Source organism: Pseudophryne corroboree, chromosome 4 (genome assembly GCF_028390025.1).
Source record: "Pseudophryne corroboree isolate aPseCor3 chromosome 4, aPseCor3.hap2, whole genome shotgun sequence".
In the NCBI taxonomy this organism is placed as follows: Eukaryota; Metazoa; Chordata; class Amphibia; order Anura; family Myobatrachidae; genus Pseudophryne; species Pseudophryne corroboree.
This window is the reverse complement of record NC_086447.1, coordinates 29,797,540-29,819,651: the sequence shown is the minus strand read 5'-3', so window position 1 is coordinate 29,819,651 and position 22,112 is coordinate 29,797,540. Positions and strand designations below refer to the sequence as shown.

At 37.0% G+C, this 22,112-nt stretch overlaps 18 non-coding genes across 18 annotated transcripts; all 18 read left to right on the top strand.

Annotated features, from left to right (window-relative positions):
• Positions 1-3,068: 3,068 nt before the first annotated feature.
• Positions 3,069-3,140, top strand: TRNAG-UCC (transfer RNA glycine (anticodon UCC)). The gene has a single exon. It is a non-coding gene; the product is annotated as a tRNA-Gly (tRNA).
• A 428-nt stretch (positions 3,141-3,568) lies between these two features.
• On the top strand, positions 3,569-3,640 carry TRNAG-UCC (transfer RNA glycine (anticodon UCC)). Its single transcript has one exon. It is a non-coding gene; the product is annotated as a tRNA-Gly (tRNA).
• Positions 3,641-4,068: 428 nt separating this feature from the next.
• On the top strand, positions 4,069-4,140 carry TRNAR-UCU (transfer RNA arginine (anticodon UCU)). The gene has a single exon. It is a non-coding gene; the product is annotated as a tRNA-Arg (tRNA).
• A 428-nt stretch (positions 4,141-4,568) lies between these two features.
• Positions 4,569-4,640, top strand: TRNAG-UCC (transfer RNA glycine (anticodon UCC)). Its single transcript has one exon. It is a non-coding gene; the product is annotated as a tRNA-Gly (tRNA).
• Positions 4,641-5,062: 422 nt separating this feature from the next.
• Positions 5,063-5,134, top strand: TRNAG-UCC (transfer RNA glycine (anticodon UCC)). Its single transcript has one exon. It is a non-coding gene; the product is annotated as a tRNA-Gly (tRNA).
• Positions 5,135-5,562: 428 nt separating this feature from the next.
• TRNAG-UCC (transfer RNA glycine (anticodon UCC)) lies at positions 5,563-5,634 on the top strand. The gene has a single exon. It is a non-coding gene; the product is annotated as a tRNA-Gly (tRNA).
• A 2,429-nt stretch (positions 5,635-8,063) lies between these two features.
• On the top strand, positions 8,064-8,135 carry TRNAG-UCC (transfer RNA glycine (anticodon UCC)). Its single transcript has one exon. It is a non-coding gene; the product is annotated as a tRNA-Gly (tRNA).
• A 428-nt stretch (positions 8,136-8,563) lies between these two features.
• Positions 8,564-8,635, top strand: TRNAG-UCC (transfer RNA glycine (anticodon UCC)). The gene has a single exon. It is a non-coding gene; the product is annotated as a tRNA-Gly (tRNA).
• A 1,428-nt stretch (positions 8,636-10,063) lies between these two features.
• Positions 10,064-10,135, top strand: TRNAG-UCC (transfer RNA glycine (anticodon UCC)). The gene has a single exon. It is a non-coding gene; the product is annotated as a tRNA-Gly (tRNA).
• Positions 10,136-10,563: 428 nt separating this feature from the next.
• On the top strand, positions 10,564-10,635 carry TRNAG-UCC (transfer RNA glycine (anticodon UCC)). The gene has a single exon. It is a non-coding gene; the product is annotated as a tRNA-Gly (tRNA).
• A 928-nt stretch (positions 10,636-11,563) lies between these two features.
• TRNAG-UCC (transfer RNA glycine (anticodon UCC)) lies at positions 11,564-11,635 on the top strand. The gene has a single exon. It is a non-coding gene; the product is annotated as a tRNA-Gly (tRNA).
• A 928-nt stretch (positions 11,636-12,563) lies between these two features.
• On the top strand, positions 12,564-12,635 carry TRNAG-UCC (transfer RNA glycine (anticodon UCC)). The gene has a single exon. It is a non-coding gene; the product is annotated as a tRNA-Gly (tRNA).
• A 2,928-nt stretch (positions 12,636-15,563) lies between these two features.
• TRNAG-UCC (transfer RNA glycine (anticodon UCC)) lies at positions 15,564-15,635 on the top strand. Its single transcript has one exon. It is a non-coding gene; the product is annotated as a tRNA-Gly (tRNA).
• A 927-nt stretch (positions 15,636-16,562) lies between these two features.
• On the top strand, positions 16,563-16,634 carry TRNAG-UCC (transfer RNA glycine (anticodon UCC)). Its single transcript has one exon. It is a non-coding gene; the product is annotated as a tRNA-Gly (tRNA).
• Positions 16,635-17,111: 477 nt separating this feature from the next.
• On the top strand, positions 17,112-17,183 carry TRNAG-UCC (transfer RNA glycine (anticodon UCC)). The gene has a single exon. It is a non-coding gene; the product is annotated as a tRNA-Gly (tRNA).
• Positions 17,184-19,611: 2,428 nt separating this feature from the next.
• On the top strand, positions 19,612-19,683 carry TRNAG-UCC (transfer RNA glycine (anticodon UCC)). The gene has a single exon. It is a non-coding gene; the product is annotated as a tRNA-Gly (tRNA).
• A 927-nt stretch (positions 19,684-20,610) lies between these two features.
• Positions 20,611-20,682, top strand: TRNAG-UCC (transfer RNA glycine (anticodon UCC)). Its single transcript has one exon. It is a non-coding gene; the product is annotated as a tRNA-Gly (tRNA).
• Positions 20,683-21,159: 477 nt separating this feature from the next.
• TRNAG-UCC (transfer RNA glycine (anticodon UCC)) lies at positions 21,160-21,231 on the top strand. The gene has a single exon. It is a non-coding gene; the product is annotated as a tRNA-Gly (tRNA).
• Positions 21,232-22,112: the final 881 nt, after the last annotated feature.

Sequence of the window (22,112 nt, the reverse complement as noted above, 5' to 3'; positions counted from 1 at the left end):
CATTACCACGCACAGATCCTTTATTCTTTATTATGAAAGGAGCAGACAATAGATCATATAAGACAAGACCATTATATCATAAACTGATTACTGTAACACATGAAAAAATACAAAATCAAGTTATTGCATCATGGGTACAGTTTATTCCCAGAATAGAAGACTCAACCAGTATATTTGATCAGTTTGACAAAACGATAAGATTATTACAAGCTTCCTCACTACAAGAAATACACATAAAAACAATATACAAGGCGTATATTTCACAAGCTCAAAGGAAACATTTTGTTCCAGAAGAATCAGGAAAATGCTTGAAATGTTTTCATTCTTCAGCCACATTCTTCCACAACTTTTGGGAATGTGGGGTCATAAAGAAATTTTGGAACAAAGTAGTTCAATATATTAAACACACTTACGATATTAAAGCTACTCTTCTCCCACAAGCCCTATTGTTAGCAGATTTTACACCTTGGACATTAGATAAAAGACATACACACCTATACCCATTACTAATATTAATGGTCACTATTTCCAAACAAGTTATACTTAAACATTGGATTTATAAGACTACTCCCTCCTTACGGGAAGTACACCAGAAAATGCTGAGGATTCTATATTATGATAGGTATCATACTATCCAAAATGTAGAGAAGGGTATACTTCTATTCTATAAAAAATGGAGACCATATATCATAACTTTATCACAAGATATACAGACTCGTATTTTTGCACGCTTTGGGTCCAAAGAATGGAATCACCATGAGCAATTGTTACGTGTTGGCTGACCTTGGATGAGATAGAACAACTGCCGATTATTGCTTACTCTCACACTATGGTGGCCTTTTATATGTTAAAATCCATATACTACTGTATAAATGTATAAATGTGAGACATATCATGGCCTGAGTTAAGATTTTAGCATGGAAACCGCGAAGAGGACACAAATTATGCCCCCTTCTACCTCCTACCTTGATATGTCAAAAAAAATTTCACCATTGCATTAACATAAGAAACTAGTAAAATTCTATGGGTACCTTTGCTCCCTATCGTTAAAGATCTCATAACTCAACTCCCCCCCCCCCCCCAACTGCTTCTCTCTCTATCACTTCTTTTCTCCTCCTACTCCATTCTATCTCTTTCTTTATACTTCTGTAAGCGAACTCTTCTTCTAATTCAAGGAATTTGTGTTTATGCTCAAATATACCAACATGTATACTATGAAGCGCAAACTTATAAACTTCGAAACAATGAGAATCCTAGATTTAGATGAAGCCATATATTCTAACACTGTTTGTTTGATTGTGTATCATTGTCTTTTTCTACGACGACTATGAAAATGTTGGTTCTTAATATGTAAAATGAATCTCTTTGAAAAATAATAAAAAACGTTTATGACAAAAAAAAAAAAAAAAGTATGGATGAGCCTAAATCTTGAATTGTGAATGTCATGCAATTTGCCAATTTTGTTTGAATATCTTCCACGAATGGTGCTACAGCGCAGGCTATAAATATCTTTCAAACAGTTGTTGTGATTTCCATATTGGCCACTATATGCATCGAAAAAGCGCTCAAGCATTGGTGGTATAGTGGTGAGCATAGCTGCCTTCCAAGCAATTGACTCGGGTTCGATTCCCGGACAATGCATCCTTTTCCTTATGTGCTGTTTTCGCACTTATAGTTGTTGCTTAAGATATGCTCAGATGACAAGGTCCATAGAAAATGTTAAAATCTTTGTAGAAATCATGATTCCTTCTTAGCAGATGACTTTTGATTCCACCACTGCATGATTAAAGATTTGTAAATACATTTTACAAAGTTCACTGAGGTGCCATATGCAAGTAAATCGAAGGTCTTTTCTTTTCTCAGTTTTGATACCACTGTATATCAGTTCAATGGTGCATAAAAACCTTAAGTATGGATGAGCCTAAATCTTGAATTGTGAATGTCATGCAATTTGCCAATTTTGTTTGAATATCTTCCACGAATGGTGCTACAGCGCAGGCTATAAATATCTTTCAAACAGTTGTTGTGATTTCCATATTGGCCACTATATGCATTCAAAAAGAGCTCAAGAATTGGTGGTATAGTGGTGAGCATAGCTGCATTCCAAGCAGTTGACCTGGGTTCGATTCCCGGCCAATGCATCCTTTTCCTTATGTGCTGTTTTCGCACTTATAGTTGTTGCTTAAGATATGCTCAGATGACAAGGTCCATAGAAAATGTTAAAATCTTTGTAGAAATCATGATTCATTCTTAGCAGATGACTTTTGATTCCACCACTGCCTGATTAAAGATTTGTAAATACATTTTACAAAGTTCACTGAGGTGCCATATGCAAGAAAACGAAGGTCTTTTCTATTCTCAGTTTTGATACCACTGTATATCAGTTCAATGGTGCATAAAAACCTTAAGTATGGATGAGCCTAAATCTTGAATTGTGAATGTCATGCAATTTGCCAATTTTGTTTGAATATCTTCCACGAATGGTGCTACAGCGCAGGCTATAAATATCTTTCAAACAGTTGTTGTGATTTCCATATTGGCCACTATATGCATCGAAAAAGTGCTCAAGCATTGGTGGTATAGTGGTGAGCATAGCTGCCTTCCAAGCAATTGACTCGGGTTCGATTCCCGGACAATGCATCCTTTTCCTTATGTGCTGTTTTCGCACTTATAGTTGTTGCTTAAGATATGCTCAGATGACAAGGTCCATAGAAAATGTTAAAATCTTTGTAGAAATCATGATTCCTTCTTAGCAGATGACTTTTGATTCCACCACTGCCTGATTAAAGATTTGTAAATACATTTTACAAAGTTCACTGAGATGCCATATGCAAGTAAATCGAAGGTCTTTTCTTTTCTCAGTTTTGATACCACTGTATATCAGTTCAATGGTGCATAAAAACCTTAAGTATGGATGAGCCTAAATCTTGAATTGTGAATGTCATGCAATTTGCCAATTTTGTTTGAATATCTACCACCAATTGTGCTACAGCGCAGGCTATAAAAATCTTTCAAACAGTTGTTGTGATTTCCATATTGGCCACTATATGCATTGGAAAATAGCTCAAGCATTGGTGGTATAGTGGTGAGCAAAGCTGCCTTCCAAGCTGTTGACCCGGGTTCGATTCCCGGCCAATGCATCCTTTTCCTTATGTGCTGTTTTCGCACTTATAGTTGTTGCTTAAGATATGCTCAGATGACAAGGTCCATAGAAAATGTTAAAATCTTTGTAGAAATCATGATTCATTCTTAGCAGATTATTTTTGATTCCACCACTGCCTGATTAAAGATTTGTAAATACATTTTACACAGTTCACTGAGGTGCCATATGCAAGTAAATCGAAGGTCTTTTCTTTTCTCAGTTTTGATACCACTGTATGTCAGTTCAATGGTGCATAAAAACCTTAAGTATGGATGAGCCTAAATCTTGAATTGTGAATGTCATGCAATTTGCCAATTTTGTTTGAATATCTTCCACCATTGGTGCTACAGCGCAGGCTATAAATATCTTTCAAACAGTTGTTGTGATTTCCATATTGGCCACTATATGCAAACAAAAAAAGCTCAAGCATTGGTGGTATAGTGGTGAGCATAGCTGCCTTCCAAGCAGTTGACCCGGGTTCGATTCCCGGCCAATGCATCCTTTTCCTTATGTGCTGTTTTTGCACTTATAGTTGTTGCTTAAGATATGCTCAGATGACAAGGTCCATAGAAAATGTTAAAATCTTTGTAGAAATCATGATTCCTTCTTAGCAGATGACTTTTGATTCCACCACTGCCTGATTAAAGATTTGTAAATACATTTTACAAAGTTCACTGAGGTGCCATATGCAAGTAAATCGAAGGTCTTTTCTTTTCTCAGTTTTGATTCCACTGTATATCAGTTCAATGGTGCATAAAAACCTTAAGTATGGATGAGCCTAAATCTTGAATTGTGAATGTCATGCAATTTGCCAATTTTGTTTGAATATCTTCCACGAATGGTGCTACAGCGCAGGCTATAAATATCTTTCAAACAGTTGTTGTGATTTCCATATTGGCCACTATATGCATCGAAAAAGCGCTCAAGCATTGGTGGTATAGTGGTGAGTATAGCTGCCTTCTAAGCAGTTAATCCGGGTTCGATTCCCGGCCAATGCATCCTTTTCCTTATGTGCTGTTTTCGCACTTATAGTTGTTGCTTAAGATATGCTCAGATGACAAGGTCCATAGAAAATGTTAAAATCTTTGTAGAAATCATGATTCCTTCTTAGCAGATGACTTTTGATTCCACCATTGCATGATTAAAGATTTGTAAACACATTTTACAAAGTTCACTGAGGTGCCATATGCAAGTACATCAAAGGTCTTTTCTTTTCTCAGTTTTGATACCACTGTATATCAGTTCAATGGTGCATAAAAACCTTAAGTATGGATGAGCCTAAATCTTGAATTGTGAATGTCATGCAATTTGCCAATTTTGTTTGAATATCTACCACCAATGGTGCTACAGCGCAGGCTATAAAAATCTTTCAAACAGTTGTTGTGATATCCATATTGGCCACTATATGCATTTGAAAAGTGCTCAAGCATTGGTGGTATAGTGGTGAGCATAGCTGCCTTCCCAGCAGTTGACCCGGGTTTGATTCCCGGCCAATGCATCCTTATGTGTTGTTTTCGTACTTATAGTTGTTGCTTAAGATATGCTCAGATGACAAGGTCCATAGAAAATGTTAAAATCTTTGTAGAAATCATGATTCCTTCTTAGCAGATGACTTTTGATTCCACCACTGCCTGATTAAAGATTTGTAAATACATTTTACAAAGTTCACTGAGGTGCCATATGCAAGTAAATCGAAGGTCTTTTCTTTTCTCAGTTTTGATACCACTGTATATCAGTTCAATGGTGCATAAAAACCTTTTGTATGGATGAGCCTAAATCTTGAATTGTAAATGTCATGCAATTTGCCAATTTTGTTTGAATATCTTCCACCAATGGTGCTACAGCGCAGGCTATAAATATCTTTCAAACAGTTGTTGTGATTTCCATATTGGCCACTATATGCAACAGAAAAGAGCTCAAGCATTGGTGGTATAGTGGTGAGCATAGCTGCCTTCCAAGCAGTTGACCCGGGTACGATTCCCGGCCAATGCATCCTTTTCCTTATGTGCTGTTTTCGCACTTATAGTTGTTGCTTAAGATATGCTCAGATGACAAGGTCCATAGAAAATGTTAAAATCTTTGTAGAAATCATGATTCCTTCTTAGCAGATGACTTTTGATTCCACCACTGCCTGATTAAAGATTTGTAAATACATTTTACAAAGTTCACTGAGGTGCCATATGCAAGTAAATCAAAGGTCTTTTCTTTTCTCAGTATTGATACCACTGTATATCAGTTCAATGGTGCATAAAAATCTTAAGTATGGATGAGCCTAAATCTTGAATTGTGAATGTCATGCAATTTTCCAATTTTGTTTGAATATCTTCCACCAATGGTGCTACAGCGCAGGCTATAAATATCTTTCAAACAGTTGTTGTGATTTCCATATTGGCCACTATATGCATTCGAAAAGAGCTCAAGCATTGGTGGTATAGTGGTGAGCATAGCTGCCTTCCAAGCTGTTGACCTGGGTTCAATTCCCGGCCAATGCATCCTTTTCCTTATGTGCTGTTTTCGCACTTATAGTTGTTGCTTAAGATATGCTCAGATGACAAGGTCCATAGAAAATTTTAAAATCTTTGTAGAAATCATGATTCATTCTTAGCAGATGACTTTTGATTCCACCACTGCCTGATTAAAGATTTGTAAATACATTTTACACAGTTCACTGAGGTGCCATATGCAAGTAAAACGAAGGTCTTTTCTATTCTCAGTTTTTATACCACTGTATATCAGTTCAATGGTGCATAAAAACCTTAAGTATGGATGAGCCTAAATCTTGATTTGTGAATGTCATGCAATTTGCCAATTTTGTTTGAATATCTTCCACGAATGGTGCTACAGCGCAGGCTATAAATATCTTTCAAACAGTTGTTGTGATTTCCATATTGGCCACTATATGCATTGAAAAAGCACTCAAGCATTGGTGGTATAGTGGTGAGCATAGCTGCCTTCCAAGCAGTTGACCCGGATTCGGTTCCCGGCCAATGCATCGTTTTCCTTATGTGCTGTTTTCGCACTTATAGTTGTTGCTTAAGATATGCTCAGATGACAAGGTCCATAGAAAATGTTAAAATCTTTGTAGAAATCATGATTCCTTCTTAGCAGATGACTTTTGATTCCACCACTGCCTGATTAAAGATTTGTAAATACATTTTACAAAGTTCACTGAGGTGCCATATGCAAGTAAATCAAAGGTCTTTTCTTTTCTCAGTTTTGATACCACTGTATATCAGTTCAATGGTGCATAAAAATCTTAAGTATGGATGAGCCTAAATCTTGAATTGTGAATGTCATGCAATTTTCCAATTTTGTTTGAATATCTTCCACCAATGGTGCTACAGCGCAGGCTATAAATATCTTTCAAACAGTTGTTGTGATTTCCATATTGGCCACTATATGCATTCGAAAAGAGCTCAAGCATTGGTGGTATAGTGGTGAGCATAGCTGCCTTCCAAGCTATTGACCTGGGTTCAATTCCCGGCCAATGCATCCTTTTCCTTATGTGCTGTTTTCGCACTTATAGTTGTTGCTTAAGATATGCTCAGATGACAAGGTCCATAGAAAATGTTAAAATCTTTGTAGAAATCATGATTCATTCTTAGCAGATGACTTTTGATTCCACCACTGCCTGATTAAAGATTTGTAAATACATTTTACACAGTTCACTGAGGTGCCATATGCAAGTAAAACGAAGGTCTTTTCTATTCTCAGTTTTTATACCACTGTATATCAGTTCAATGGTGCATAAAAACCTTAAGTATGGATGAGCCTAAATCTTGAATTGTGAATGTCATGCAATTTGCCAATTTTGTTTGAATATCTTCCACGAATGGTGCTACAGCGCAGGCTATAAATATCTTTCAAACAGTTGTTGTGATTTCCATATTGGCCACTATATGCATTGAGAAAGCGCTCAAGCATTGGTGGTATAGTGGTGAGCATACCTGCCTTCCAAGCAGTTGACCTGTGTTCGATTCCCGGCCAATGCATCCTTTTCCTTATGTGCTGTTTTCGCACTTATAGTTGTTGCTTAAGATATGCTCAGATGACAAGGTCCATAGAAAATGTTAAAATCTTTGTAGAAATCATGATTCCTTCTTAGCAGATAACTTTTGATTCCACCACTGCCTGATTAAAGATTTGTAAATGCATTTTACAAAAGTTCACTGAGGTGCCATATGCAAGTAAATCAAAGGTCTTTTCTTTTCTCAGTTTTGATACCACTGTATATCAGTTCAATGGTGCATAAAAACCTTAAGTATGGATGAGCCTAAATCTTGAATTGTGTATGTCATGCAATTTGCCAATTTTGTTTGAATATCTTCCACCAATGGTGCTACAGCGCAGGCTATAAATATCTTTCAAACAGTTGTTGTGATTTCCATATTGGCCACTATATGCATTCGAAAAGAGCTCGAGCATTGGTGGTATAGTGGTGAGCATAGCTGCCTTCCACGCAATTGACCCGGGTTCGATTCCTGGCCAATGCATCCTTTTCCTTATGTGCTGTTTTCGCACTTATAGTTGTTGCTTAAGATATGCTCAGATGACAAGGTCCATAGAAAATGTTAAAATCTTTGTAGAAATCATGATTCCTTCTTAGCAGATTACTTTTGATTCCACCACTGCATGATTAAAGATTTGTAAACACATTTTACAAAGTTCACTGAGGTGCCATATGCAAGTACATCAAAGGTCTTTTCTTTTCTCAGTTTTGATACCACTGTATATCAGTTTAATGGTGCATAAAAACCTTAAGTATGGATGAGCCTAAATCTTGAATTGTGAATGTCATGCAATTTGCCAATTTTGTTTGAATATCTACCACCAATGGTGCTACAGCGCAGGCTATAAAAATCTTTCAAACAGTTGTTGTGATTTCCATATTGGCCACTATATGCATTTGAAAAGTGCTCAAGCATTGGTGGTATAGTGGTGAGCATAGCTGCTTTCCAAGCAGTTGACCCGGGTTTGATTCCCGGCCAATGCATCCTTTTCCTTATGTGCTGTTTTCGCACTTATAGTTGTTGCTTAAGATATGCTCAGATGACAAGGTCCATAGAAAATGTTAAAATCTTTGTAGAAATCATGATTCCTTCTTAGCAGATGACTTTTGATTCCACCACTGCATGATTAAAGATTTGTAAATACATTTTACAAAGTTCACTGAGGTGCCATATGCAAGTAAATCGAAGGTCTTTTCTTTTCTCAGTTTTGATACCACTGTATATCAGTTCAATGGTGCATAAAAACCTTAAGTATGGATGAGCCTAAATCTTGAATTGTGAATGTCATGCAATTTGCCAATTTTGTTTGAATATCTACCACCAATGGTGCTACAGCGCAGGCTATAAATATCTTTCAAACAGTTGTTGTGATTTCCATATTGGCCACTATATGCATTTGAAAAGAGCTCAAGCATTGGTGGTATAGTGGTGAGCATAGCTGCCTTCCAAGCAGTTGACCCGGGTTTGATTCCCGGCCAATGCATCGTTTTCCTTATGTGCTGTTTTCGCACTTATAGTTGTTGCTTAAGATATGCTCAGATGACAAGGTCCATAGAAAATGTTAAAATCTTTGTAGAAATCATGATTCCTTCTTAGCAGATGACTTTTGATTCCACCACTGCCTGATTAAAGATTTGTAAATACATTTTACAAAGTTCACTGAGGTGCCATATGCAAGTAAATCGAAGGTCTTTTCTTTTCTCAGTTTTGATACCACTGTATATCAGTTCAATGGTGCATAAAAACCTTAAGAATGGATGAGCCTAAATCTTGAATTGTGAATGTCATGCAATTTTCCAATTTTGTTTGAATATCTTCCACCAATGATGCTACAGCGCAGGCTATAAATATCTTTCAAACAGTTGTTGTGATTTCCATATTGGCCACTATATGCATTCGAAAAGAGCTCAAGCATTGGTGGTATAGTGGTGAGCATAGCTGCCTTCCAAGCTGTTTACCTGGGTTCAATTCCCGGCCAATGCATCCTTTTCCTTATGTGCTGTTTTCGCACTTATAGTTGTTGCTTAAGATATGCTCAGATGACAAGGTCCATAGAAAATGTTAAAATCTTTGTAGAAATCATGATTCATTCTTAGCAGATGACTTTTGATTCCACCACTGCCTGATTAAAGATTTGTAAATACATTTTACACAGTTCACTGAGGTGCCATATGCAAGTAAAACGAAGGTCTTTTCTATTCTCAGTTTTTATACCACTGTATATCAGTTCAATGGTGCATAAAAACCTTAAGTATGGATGAGCCTAAATCTTGAATTGTGAATGTCATGCAATTTGCCAATTTTGTTTGAATATCTTCCACGAATGGTGCTACAGCGCATTCTATAAATATCTTTCAAACAGTTGTTGTGATTTCCATATTGGCCACTATATGCATTGAAAAAGCGCTCAAGCATTGGTGGTATAGTGGTGAGCATACCTGCCTTCCAAGCAGTTGACCTGTGTTCGATTCCCGGCCAATGCATCCTTTTCCTTATGTGCTGTTTTCGCACTTATAGTTGTTGCTTAAGATATGCTCAGATGACAAGGTCCATAGAAAATGTTAAAATCTTTGTAGAAATCATGATTCCTTCTTAGCAGATGACTTTTGATTCCACCACTGCCTGATTAAAGATTTGTAAATACATTTTACAAAGTTCACTGAGGTGCCATATGCAAGTAAATCAAAGGTCTTTTCTTTTCTCAGTATTGATACCACTGTATATCAGTTCAATGGTGCATAAAAATCTTAAGTATGGATGAGCCTAAATCTTGAATTGTGAATGTCATGCAATTTTCCAATTTTGTTTGAATATCTTCCACCAATGGTGCTACAGCGCAGGCTATAAATATCTTTCAAACAGTTGTTGTGATTTCCATATTGGCCACTATATGCATTCGAAAAGAGCTCAAGCATTGGTGGTATAGTGGTGAGCATAGCTGCCTTCCAAGCTGTTGATCTGGGTTCAATTCCCGGCCAATGCATCCTTTTCCTTATGTGCTGTTTTCGCACTTATAGTTGTTGCTTAAGATATGCTCAGATGACAAGGTCCATAGAAAATTTTAAAATCTTTGTAGAAATCATGATTCATTCTTAGCAGATGACTTTTGATTCCACCACTGCCTGATTAAAGATTTGTAAATACATTTTACACAGTTCACTGAGGTGCCATATGCAAGTAAAACGAAGGTCTTTTCTATTCTCAGTTTTTATACCACTGTATATCAGTTCAATGGTGCATAAAAACCTTAAGTATGGATGAGCCTAAATCTTGATTTGTGAATGTCATGCAATTTGCCAATTTTGTTTGAATATCTTCCACGAATGGTGCTACAGCGCAGGCTATAAATATCTTTCAAACAGTTGTTGTGATTTCCATATTGGCCACTATATGCATTGAAAAAGCACTCAAGCATTGGTGGTATAGTGGTGAGCATAGCTGCCTTCCAAGCTGTTGACCTGGGTTCAATTCCCGGCCAATGCATCCTTTTCCTTATGTGCTGTTTTCGCACTTATAGTTGTTGCTTAAGATATGCTCAGATGACAAGGTCCATAGAAAATGTTAAAATCTTTGTAGAAATCATGATTCATTCTTAGCAGATGACTTTTGATTCCACCACTGCCTGATTAAAGATTTGTAAATACATTTTACACAGTTCACTGAGGTGCCATATGCAAGTAAAACGAAGGTCTTTTCTATTCTCAGTTTTTATACCACTGTATATCAGTTCAATGGTGCATAAAAACCTTAAGTATGGATGAGCCTAAATCTTGAATTGTGAATGTCATGCAATTTGCCAATTTTGTTTGAATATCTTCCACGAATGGTGCTACAGCGCAGGCTATAAATATCTTTCAAACAGTTGTTGTGATTTCCATATTGGCCACTATATGCATTGAGAAAGCGCTCAAGCATTGGTGGTATAGTGGTGAGCATACCTGCCTTCCAAGCAATTGACCTGTGTTCGATTCCCGGCCAATGCATCCTTTTCCTTATGTGCTGTTTTCGCACTTATAGTTGTTGCTTAAGATATGCTCAGATGACAAGGTCCATAGAAAATGTTAAAATCTTTGTAGAAATCATGATTCTTTCTTAGCAGATAACTTTTGATTCCACCACTGCCTGATTAAAGATTTGTAAATGCATTTTACAAAGTTCACTGAGGTGCCATATGCAAGTAAATCAAAGGTCTTTTCTTTTCTCAGTTTTGATACCACTGTATATCAGTTCAATGGTGCATAAAAACCTTAAGTATGGATGAGCCTAAATCTTGAATTGTGTATGTCATGCAATTTGCCAATTTTGTTTGAATATCTTCCACCAATGGTGCTACAGCGCAGGCTATAAATATCTTTCAAACAGTTGTTGTGATTTCCATATTGGCCACTATATGCATTCGAAAAGAGCTCGAGCATTGGTGGTATAGTGGTGAGCATAGCTGCCTTCCAAGCAATTGACCCGGGTTCGATTCCCGGCCAATGCACCCTTTTCCTTATGTGCTGTTTTCGCACTTATAGTTGTTGCTTAAGATATGCTCAGATGACAAGGTCCATAGAAAATGTTAAAATCTTTGTAGAAATCATGATTCCTTCTTAGCAGATTACTTTTGATTCCACCACTGCATGATTAAAGATTTGTAAACACATTTTACAAAGTTCACTGAGGTGCCATATGCAAGTACATCAAAGGTCTTTTCTTTTCTCAGTTTTGATACCACTGTATATCAGTTTAATGGTGCATAAAAACCTTAAGTATGGATGAGCCTAAATCTTGAATTGTGAATGTCATGCAATTTGCCAATTTTGTTTGAATATCTACCACCAATGGTGCTACAGCGCAGGCTATAAAAATCTTTCAAACAGTTGTTGTGATTTCCATATTGGCCACTATATGCATTTGAAAAGTGCTCAAGCATTGGTGGTATAGTGGTGAGCATAGCTGCCTTCCAAGCAGTTGACCCGTGTTTGATTCCCGGCCAATGCATCCTTTTCCTTATGTGCTGTTTTCGCACTTATAGTTGTTGCTTAAGATATGCTCAGATGACAAGGTCCATAGAAAATGTTAAAATCTTTGTAGAAATCATGATTCCTTCTTAGCAGATGACTTTTGATTCCACCACTGCATGATTAAAGATTTGTAAATACATTTTACAAAGTTCACTGAGGTGCCATATGCAAGTAAATCGAAGGTCTTTTCTTTTCTCAGTTTTGATACCACTGTATATCAGTTCAATGGTGCATAAAAACCTTAAGTATGGATGAGCCTAAATCTTGAATTGTGAATGTCATGCAATTTGCCAATTTTGTTTGAATATCTACCACCAATGGTGCTACAGCACAGGCTATAAATATCTTTCAAACAGTTGTTGTGATTTCCATATTGGCCACTATATGCATTTGAAAAGTGCTCAAGCATTGGTGGTATAGTGGTGAGCATAGCTGCCTTCCAAGCAGTTGACCCGGGTTCGATTCCCGGCCAATGCATCGTTTTCCTTATGTGCTGTTTTCGCACTTATAGTTGTTGCTTAAGATATGCTCAGATGACAAGGTCCATAGAAAATGTTAAAATCTTTGTAGAAATCATGATTCCTTCTTAGCAGATGACTTTTGATTCCACCACTGCCTGATTAAAGATTTGTAAATACATTTTACAAAGTTCACTGAGGTGCCATATGCAAGTAAATCGAAGGTCTTTTCTTTTCTCAGTTTTGATACCACTGTATATCAGTTCAATGGTGCATAAAAACCTTAAGAATGGATGAGCCTAAATCTTGAATTGTGAATGTCATGCAATTTTCCAATTGTGTTTGAATATCTTCCACCAATGATGCTACAGCGCAGGCTATAAATATCTTTCAAACAGTTGTTGTGATTTCCATATTGGCCACTATATGCATTCGAAAAGAGCTCAAGCATTGGTGGTATAGTGGTGAGCATAGCTGCCTTCCAAGCTGTTTACCTGGGTTCAATTCCCGGCCAATGCATCCTTTTCCTTATGTGCTGTTTTCGCACTTATAGTTGTTGCTTAAGATATGCTCAGATGACAAGGTCCATAGAAAATGTTAAAATCTTTGTAGAAATCATGATTCATTCTTAGCAGATGACTTTTGATTCCACCACTGCCTGATTAAAGATTTGTAAATACATTTTACACAGTTCACTGAGGTGCCATATGCAAGTAAAACGAAGGTCTTTTCTATTCTCAGTTTTTATACCACTGTATATCAGTTCAATGGTGCATAAAAACCTTAAGTATGGATGAGCCTAAATCTTGAATTGTGAATGTCATGCAATTTGCCAATTTTGTTTGAATATCTTCCACGAATGGTGCTACAGCGCAGGCTATAAATATCTTTCAAACAGTTGTTGTGATTTCCATATTGGCCACTATATGCATTGAAAAAGCGCTCAAGCATTGGTGGTATAGTGGTGAGCATACCTGCCTTCCAAGCAGTTGACCTGTGTTCGATTCCCGGCCAATGCATCCTTTTCCTTATGTGCTGTTTTCGCACTTATAGTTGTTGCTTAAGATATGCTCAGATGACAAGGTCCATAGAAAATGTTAAAATCTTTGTAGAAATCATGATTCCTTCTTAGCAGATGACTTTTGATTCCACCACTGCCTGATTAAAGATTTGTAAATACATTTTACAAAGTTCACTGAGGTGCCATATGCAAGTAAATCAAAGGTCTTTTCTTTTCTCAGTTTTGATACCACTGTATATCAGTTCAATGGTGCATAAAAACCTTAAGTATGGATGAGCCTAAATCTTGAATTGTGAATGTCATGCAATTTTCCAATTTTGTTTAAATATCTTCCACCAATGGTGCTACAGCGCAGGCTATAAATATCTTTCAAACAGTTGTTGTGATTTCCATATTGGCCACTATATGCATTCGAAAAGAGCTCAATCATTGGTGGTATAGTGGTGAGCATAACTGCCTTCCAAGCTGTTGACCCGGTTTCGATTCCCGGCCAATGCATCCTTTTCCTTATGTGCTGTTTTCGCACTTATAGTTGTTGCTTTAGATATGCTCAGATGACAAGGTCCATAGAAAATGTTAAAATCTTTGTAGAAATCATGATTCCTTCTTAGCAGATTACTTTTGATTCCACCACTGCATGATTAAAGATTTGTAAACACATTTTACAAAGTTCACTGAGGTGCCATATGCAAGTTCATCAAAGGTCTTTTCTTTTCTCAGTTTTGATACCACTGTATATCAGTTTAATGGTGCATAAAAACCTTAAGTATGGATGAGCCTAAATCTTGAATTGTGAATGTCATGCAATTTGCCAATTTTGTTTGAATATCTACCACCAATGGTGCTACAGCGCAGGCTATAAAAATCTTTCAAACAGTTGTTGTGATTTCCATATTGGCCACTATATGCATTTGAAAAGTGCTCAAGCATTGGTGGTATAGTGGTGAGCATAGCTGCCTTCCAAGCAGTTGACCCGGGTTTGATTCCCTGCCAATGCATCCTTTTCCTTATGTGCTGTTTTCGCACTTATAGTTGTTGCTTAAGATATGCTCAGATGACAAGGTCCATAGAAAATGTTAAAATCTTTGTAGAAATCATGATTCCTTCTTAGCAGATGACTTTTGATTCCACCACTGCATGATTAAAGATTTGTAAATACATTTTACAAAGTTCACTGAGGTGCCATATGCAAGTAAATCGAAGGTCTTTTCTTTTCTCAGTTTTGATACCACTGTATATCAGTTCAATGGTGCATAAAAACCTTAAGTATGGATGAGCCTAAATCTTGAATTGTGAATGTCATGCAATTTGCCAATTTTGTTTGAATATCTACCACCAATGGTGCTTCAGCGCAGTCTATAAATATCTTTCAAACAGTTGTTGTGATTTCCATATTGGCCACTATATGCATTGAAAAAGCGCTCAAGCATTGGTGGTATAGTGGTGAGCATACCTGCCTTCCAAGCAGTTGACCTGTGTTCGATTCCCGGCCAATGCATCCTTTTCCTTATGTGCTGTTTTCGCACTTATAGTTGTTGCTTAAGATATGCTCAGATGACAAGGTCCATAGAAAATGTTAAAATCTTTGTAGAAATCATGATTCCTTCTTAGCAGATGACTTTTGATTCCACCACTGCATGATTAAAGATTAGTAAATACATTTTACAAAGTTCACTGAGGTGCCATATGCAAGTAAATCGAAGGTCTTTTCTTTTCTCAGTTTTGATACCACTGTATATCAGTTCAATGGTGCATAAAAACCTTAAGTATGGATGAGCCTAAATCTTGAATTGTGAATGTCATGCAATTTGCCAATTTTGTTTGAATATCTACCACCAATGGTGCTACAGCGCAGGCTATAAATATCTTTCAAACAGTTGTTGTGATTTCCATATTGGCCACTATATGCATTTGAAAAGTGCTCAAGCATTGGTGGTATAGTGGTGAGCATAGCTGCCTTCCAAGCAGTTGACCCGGGTTCGATTCCCGGCCAATGCATCGTTTTCCTTATGTGCTGTTTTCGCACTTATAGTTGTTGCTTAAGATATGCTCAGATGAAAGGTCCATAGAAAATGTTAAAATCTTTGTAGAAATCATGATTCCTTCTTAGCAGATGACTTTTGATTCCACCACTGCCTGATTAAAGATTTGTAAATACATTTTACAAAGTTCACTGAGGTGCCATATGCAAGTAAATCGAAGGTCTTTTCTTTTCTCAGTTTTGATACCACTGTATATCAGTTCAATGGTGCATAAAAACCTTAAGTATGGATGAGCCTAAATCTTGAATTGTGAATGTCATGCAATTTTCCAATTTTGTTTGAATATCTTCCACCAATGGTGCTACAGCGCAGGCTATAAATATCTTTCAAACAGTTGTTGTGATTTCCATATTGGCCACTATATGCATTCGAAAAGAGCTCAATCATTGGTGGTATAGTGGTGAGCATAGCTGCCTTCCAAGCTGTTGACCCGGTTTCGATTCCCGGCCAATGCATCCTTTTCCTTATGTGCTGTTTTCGCACTTATAGTTGTTGCTTAAGATATGCTCAGATGACAAGGTCCATAGAAAATGTTAAAATCTTTGTAGAAATCATGATTCCTTCTTAGCAGATTACTTTTGATTCCACCACTGCATGATTAAAGATTTGTAAACACATTTTACAAAGTTCACTGAGGTGCCATATGCAAGTACATCAAAGGTCTTTTCTTTTCTCAGTTTTGATACCACTGTATATCAGTTTAATGGTGCATAAAAACCTTAAGTATGGATGAGCCTAAATCTTGAATTGTGAATGTCATGCAATTTGCCAATTTTGTTTGAATATCTACCACCAATGGTGCTACAGCGCAGGCTATAAAAATCTTTCAAACAGTTGTTGTGATTTCCATATTGGCCACTATATGCATTTGAAAAGTGCTCAAGCATTGGTGGTATAGTGGTGAGCATAGCTGCCTTCCAAGCAGTTGACCCGGGTTTGATTCCCGGCCAATGCATCCTTTTACTTATGTGCTGTTTTCGCACTTATAGTTGTTGCTTAAGATATGCTCAGATGACAAGGTCCATAGAAAATGTTAAAATCTTTGTAGAAATCATGATTCCTTCTTAGCAGATGACTTTTGATTCCACCACTGCATGATTAAAGATTTGTAAATACATTTTACAAAGTTCACTGAGGTGCCATATGCAAGTAAATCGAAGGTCTTTTCTTTTCTCAGTTTTGATACCACTGTATATCAGTTCAATGGTGCATAAAAACCTTAAGTATGGATGAGCCTAAATCTTGAATTGTGAATGTCATGCAATTTGCCAATTTTGTTTGAATATCTACCACCAATGGTGCTACAGCGCAGGCTATAAATATCTTTCAAACAGTTGTTGTGATTTCCATATTGGCCACTATATGCATTTAAAAAGTGCTCAAGCATTGTGATTTCCATATTGGCCACTATATGCATTCGAAAAGAGCTCAAGCATTGGTGGTATAGTGGTGAGCATAGCTGCCTTCCAAGCTGTTGACCTGGGTTCAATTCCCGGCCAATGCATCCTTTTCCTTATGTGCTGTTTTCGCACTTATAGTTGTTGCTTAAGATATGCTCAGATGACAAGGTCCATAGAAAATGTTAAAATCTTTGTAGAAATCATGATTCATTCTTAGCAGATGACTTTTGATTTCACCACTGCCTGATTAAAGATTTGTAAATACATTTTACACAGTTCACTGAGGTGCCATATGCAAGTAAAACGAAGGTCTTTTCTATTCTCAGTTTTTATACCACTGTATATCAGTTCAATGGTGCATAAAAACCTTAAGTATGGATGAGCCTAAATCTTGAATTGTGAATGTCATGCAATTTGCCAATTTTGTTTGAATATCTTCCACGAATGGTGCTACAGCGCAGGCTATAAATATCTTTCAAACAGTTGTTGTGATTTCCATATTGGCCACTATATGCATTGAGAAAGCGCTCAAGCATTGGTGGTATAGTGGTGAGCATACCTCCCTTCCAAGCAGTTGACCTGTGTTCGATTCCCGGCCAATGCATCCTTTTCCTTATGTGCTGTTTTCGCACTTATAGTTGTTGCTTAAGATATGCTCAGATGACAAGGTCCATAGAAAATGTTAAAATCTTTGTAGAAATCATGATTCCTTCTTAGCAGATGACTTTTGATTCCACCACTGCCTGATTAAAGATTTGTAAATACATTTTACAAAGTTCACTGAGGTGCCATATGCAAGTAAATCAAAGGTCTTTTCTTTTCTCAGTTTTGATACCACTGTATATCAGTTCAATGGTGCATAAAAACCTTAAGTATGGATGAGCCTAAATCTTGAATTGTGAATGTCATGCAATTTTCCAATTTTGTTTAAATATCTTCCACCAATGGTGCTACAGCGCAGGCTATAAATATCTTTCAAACAGTTGTTGTGATTTCCATATTGGCCACTATATGCATTCGAAAAGAGCTCAATCATTGGTGGTATAGTGGTGAGCATAACTGCCTTCCAAGCTGTTGACCCGGTTTCGATTCCCGGCCAATGCATCCTTTTCCTTATGTGCTGTTTTCGCACTTATAGTTGTTGCTTTAGATATGCTCAGATGACAAGGTCCATAGAAAATGTTAAAATCTTTGTAGAAATCATGATTCCTTCTTAGCAGATTACTTTTGATTCCACCACTGCATGATTAAAGATTTGTAAACACATTTTACAAAGTTCACTGAGGTGCCATATGCAAGTTCATCAAAGGTCTTTTCTTTTCTCAGTTTTGATACCACTGTATATCAGTTTAATGGTGCATAAAAACCTTAAGTATGGATGAGCCTAAATCTTGAATTGTGAATGTCATGCAATTTGCCAATTTTGTTTGAATATCTACCACCAATGGTGCTACAGCGCAGGCTATAAAAATCTTTCAAACAGTTGTTGTGATTTCCATATTGGCCACTATATGCATTTGAAAAGTGCTCAAGCATTGGTGGTATAGTGGTGAGCATAGCTGCCTTCCAAGCAGTTGACCCGGGTTTGATTCCCTGCCAATGCATCCTTTTCCTTATGTGCTGTTTTCGCACTTATAGTTGTTGCTTAAGATATGCTCAGATGACAAGGTCCATAGAAAATGTTAAAATCTTTGTAGAAATCATGATTCCTTCTTAGCAGATGACTTTTGATTCCACCACTGCATGATTAAAGATTTGTAAATACATTTTACAAAGTTCACTGAGGTGCCATATGCAAGTAAATCGAAGGTCTTTTCTTTTCTCAGTTTTGATACCACTGTATATCAGTTCAATGGTGCATAAAAACCTTAAGTATGGATGAGCCTAAATCTTGAATTGTGAATGTCATGCAATTTGCCAATTTTGTTTGAATATCTACCACCAATGGTGCTTCAGCGCAGTCTATAAATATCTTTCAAACAGTTGTTGTGATTTCCATATTGGCCACTATATGCATTGAAAAAGCGCTCAAGCATTGGTGGTATAGTGGTGAGCATACCTGCCTTCCAAGCAGTTGACCTGTGTTCGATTCCCGGCCAATGCATCCTTTTCCTTATGTGCTGTTTTCGCACTTATAGTTGTTGCTTAAGATATGCTCAGATGACAAGGTCCATAGAAAATGTTAAAATCTTTGTAGAAATCATGATTCCTTCTTAGCAGATGACTTTTGATTCCACCACTGCATGATTAAAGATTAGTAAATACATTTTACAAAGTTCACTGAGGTGCCATATGCAAGTAAATCGAAGGTCTTTTCTTTTCTCAGTTTTGATACCACTGTATATCAGTTCAATGGTGCATAAAAACCTTAAGTATGGATGAGCCTAAATCTTGAATTGTGAATGTCATGCAATTTGCCAATTTTGTTTGAATATCTACCACCAATGGTGCTACAGCGCAGGCTATAAATATCTTTCAAACAGTTGTTGTGATTTCCATATTGGCCACTATATGCATTTGAAAAGTGCTCAAGCATTGGTGGTATAGTGGTGAGCATAGCTGCCTTCCAAGCAGTTGACCCGGGTTCGATTCCCGGCCAATGCATCGTTTTCCTTATGTGCTGTTTTCGCACTTATAGTTGTTGCTTAAGATATGCTCAGATGAAAGGTCCATAGAAAATGTTAAAATCTTTGTAGAAATCATGATTCCTTCTTAGCAGATGACTTTTGATTCCACCACTGCCTGATTAAAGATTTGTAAATACATTTTACAAAGTTCACTGAGGTGCCATATGCAAGTAAATCGAAGGTCTTTTCTTTTCTCAGTTTTGATACCACTGTATATCAGTTCAATGGTGCATAAAAACCTTAAGTATGGATGAGCCTAAATCTTGAATTGTGAATGTCATGCAATTTTCCAATTTTGTTTGAATATCTTCCACCAATGGTGCTACAGCGCAGGCTATAAATATCTTTCAAACAGTTGTTGTGATTTCCATATTGGCCACTATATGCATTCGAAAAGAGCTCAATCATTGGTGGTATAGTGGTGAGCATAGCTGCCTTCCAAGCTGTTGACCCGGTTTCGATTCCCGGCCAATGCATCCTTTTCCTTATGTGCTGTTTTCGCACTTATAGTTGTTGCTTAAGATATGCTCAGATGACAAGGTCCATAGAAAATGTTAAAATCTTTGTAGAAATCATGATTCCTTCTTAGCAGATTACTTTTGATTCCACCACTGCATGATTAAAGATTTGTAAACACATTTTACAAAGTTCACTGAGGTGCCATATGCAAGTACATCAAAGGTCTTTTCTTTTCTCAGTTTTGATACCACTGTATATCAGTTTAATGGTGCATAAAAACCTTAAGTATGGATGAGCCTAAATCTTGAATTGTGAATGTCATGCAATTTGCCAATTTTGTTTGAATATCTACCACCAATGGTGCTACAGCGCAGGCTATAAAAATCTTTCAAACAGTTGTTGTGATTTCCATATTGGCCACTATATGCATTTGAAAAGTGCTCAAGCATTGGTGGTATAGTGGTGAGCATAGCTGCCTTCCAAGCAGTTGACCCGGGTTTGATTCCCGGCCAATGCATCCTTTTACTTATGTGCTGTTTTCGCACTTATAGTTGTTGCTTAAGATATGCTCAGATGACAAGGTCCATAGAAAATGTTAAAATCTTTGTAGAAATCATGATTCCTTCTTAGCAGATGACTTTTGATTCCACCACTGCATGATTAAAGATTTGTAAATACATTTTACAAAGTTCACTGAGGTGCCATATGCAAGTAAATCGAAGGTCTTTTCTTTTCTCAGTTTTGATACCACTGTATATCAGTTCAATGGTGCATAAAAACCTTAAGTATGGATGAGCCTAAATCTTGAATTGTGAATGTCATGCAATTTGCCAATTTTGTTTGAATATCTACCACCAATGGTGCTACAGCGCAGGCTATAAATATCTTTCAAACAGTTGTTGTGATTTCCATATTGGCCACTATATGCATTTAAAAAGTGCTCAAGCATTGTGATTTCCATATTGGCCACTATATGCATTCGAAAAGAGCTCAAGCATTGGTGGTATAGTGGTGAGCATAGCTGCCTTCCAAGCTGTTGACCTGGGTTCAATTCCCGGCCAATGCATCCTTTTCCTTATGTGCTGTTTTCGCACTTATAGTTGTTGCTTAAGATATGCTCAGATGACAAGGTCCATAGAAAATGTTAAAATCTTTGTAGAAATCATGATTCATTCTTAGCAGATGACTTTTGATTTCACCACTGCCTGATTAAAGATTTGTAAATACATTTTACACAGTTCACTGAGGTGCCATATGCAAGTAAAACGAAGGTCTTTTCTATTCTCAGTTTTTATACCACTGTATATCAGTTCAATGGTGCATAAAAACCTTAAGTATGGATGAGCCTAAATCTTGAATTGTGAATGTCATGCAATTTGCCAATTTTGTTTGAATATCTTCCACGAATGGTGCTACAGCGCAGGCTATAAATATCTTTCAAACAGTTGTTGTGATTTCCATATTGGCCACTATATGCATTGAGAAAGCGCTCAAGCATTGGTGGTATAGTGGTGAGCATACCTCCCTTCCAAGCAGTTGACCTGTGTTCGATTCCCGGCCAATGCATCCTTTTCCTTATGTGCTGTTTTCGCACTTATAGTTGTTGCTTAAGATATGCTCAGATGACAAGGTCCATAGAAAATGTTAAAATCTTTGTAGAAATCATGATTCCTTCTTAGCAGATAACTTTTGATTCCACCACTGCCTGATTAAAGATTTGTAAATGCATTTTTCAAAGTTCACTGAGGTGCCATATGCAAGTAAATCAAAGGTCTTTTCTTTTCTCAGTTTTGATACCACTGTATATCAGTTCAATGGTGCATAAAAACCTTAAGTATGGATGAGCCTAAATCTTGAATTGTGTATGTCATGCAATTTGCCAATTTTGTTTGAATATCTTCCACCAATGGTGCTACAGCGCAGGCTATAAATATCTTTCAAACAGTT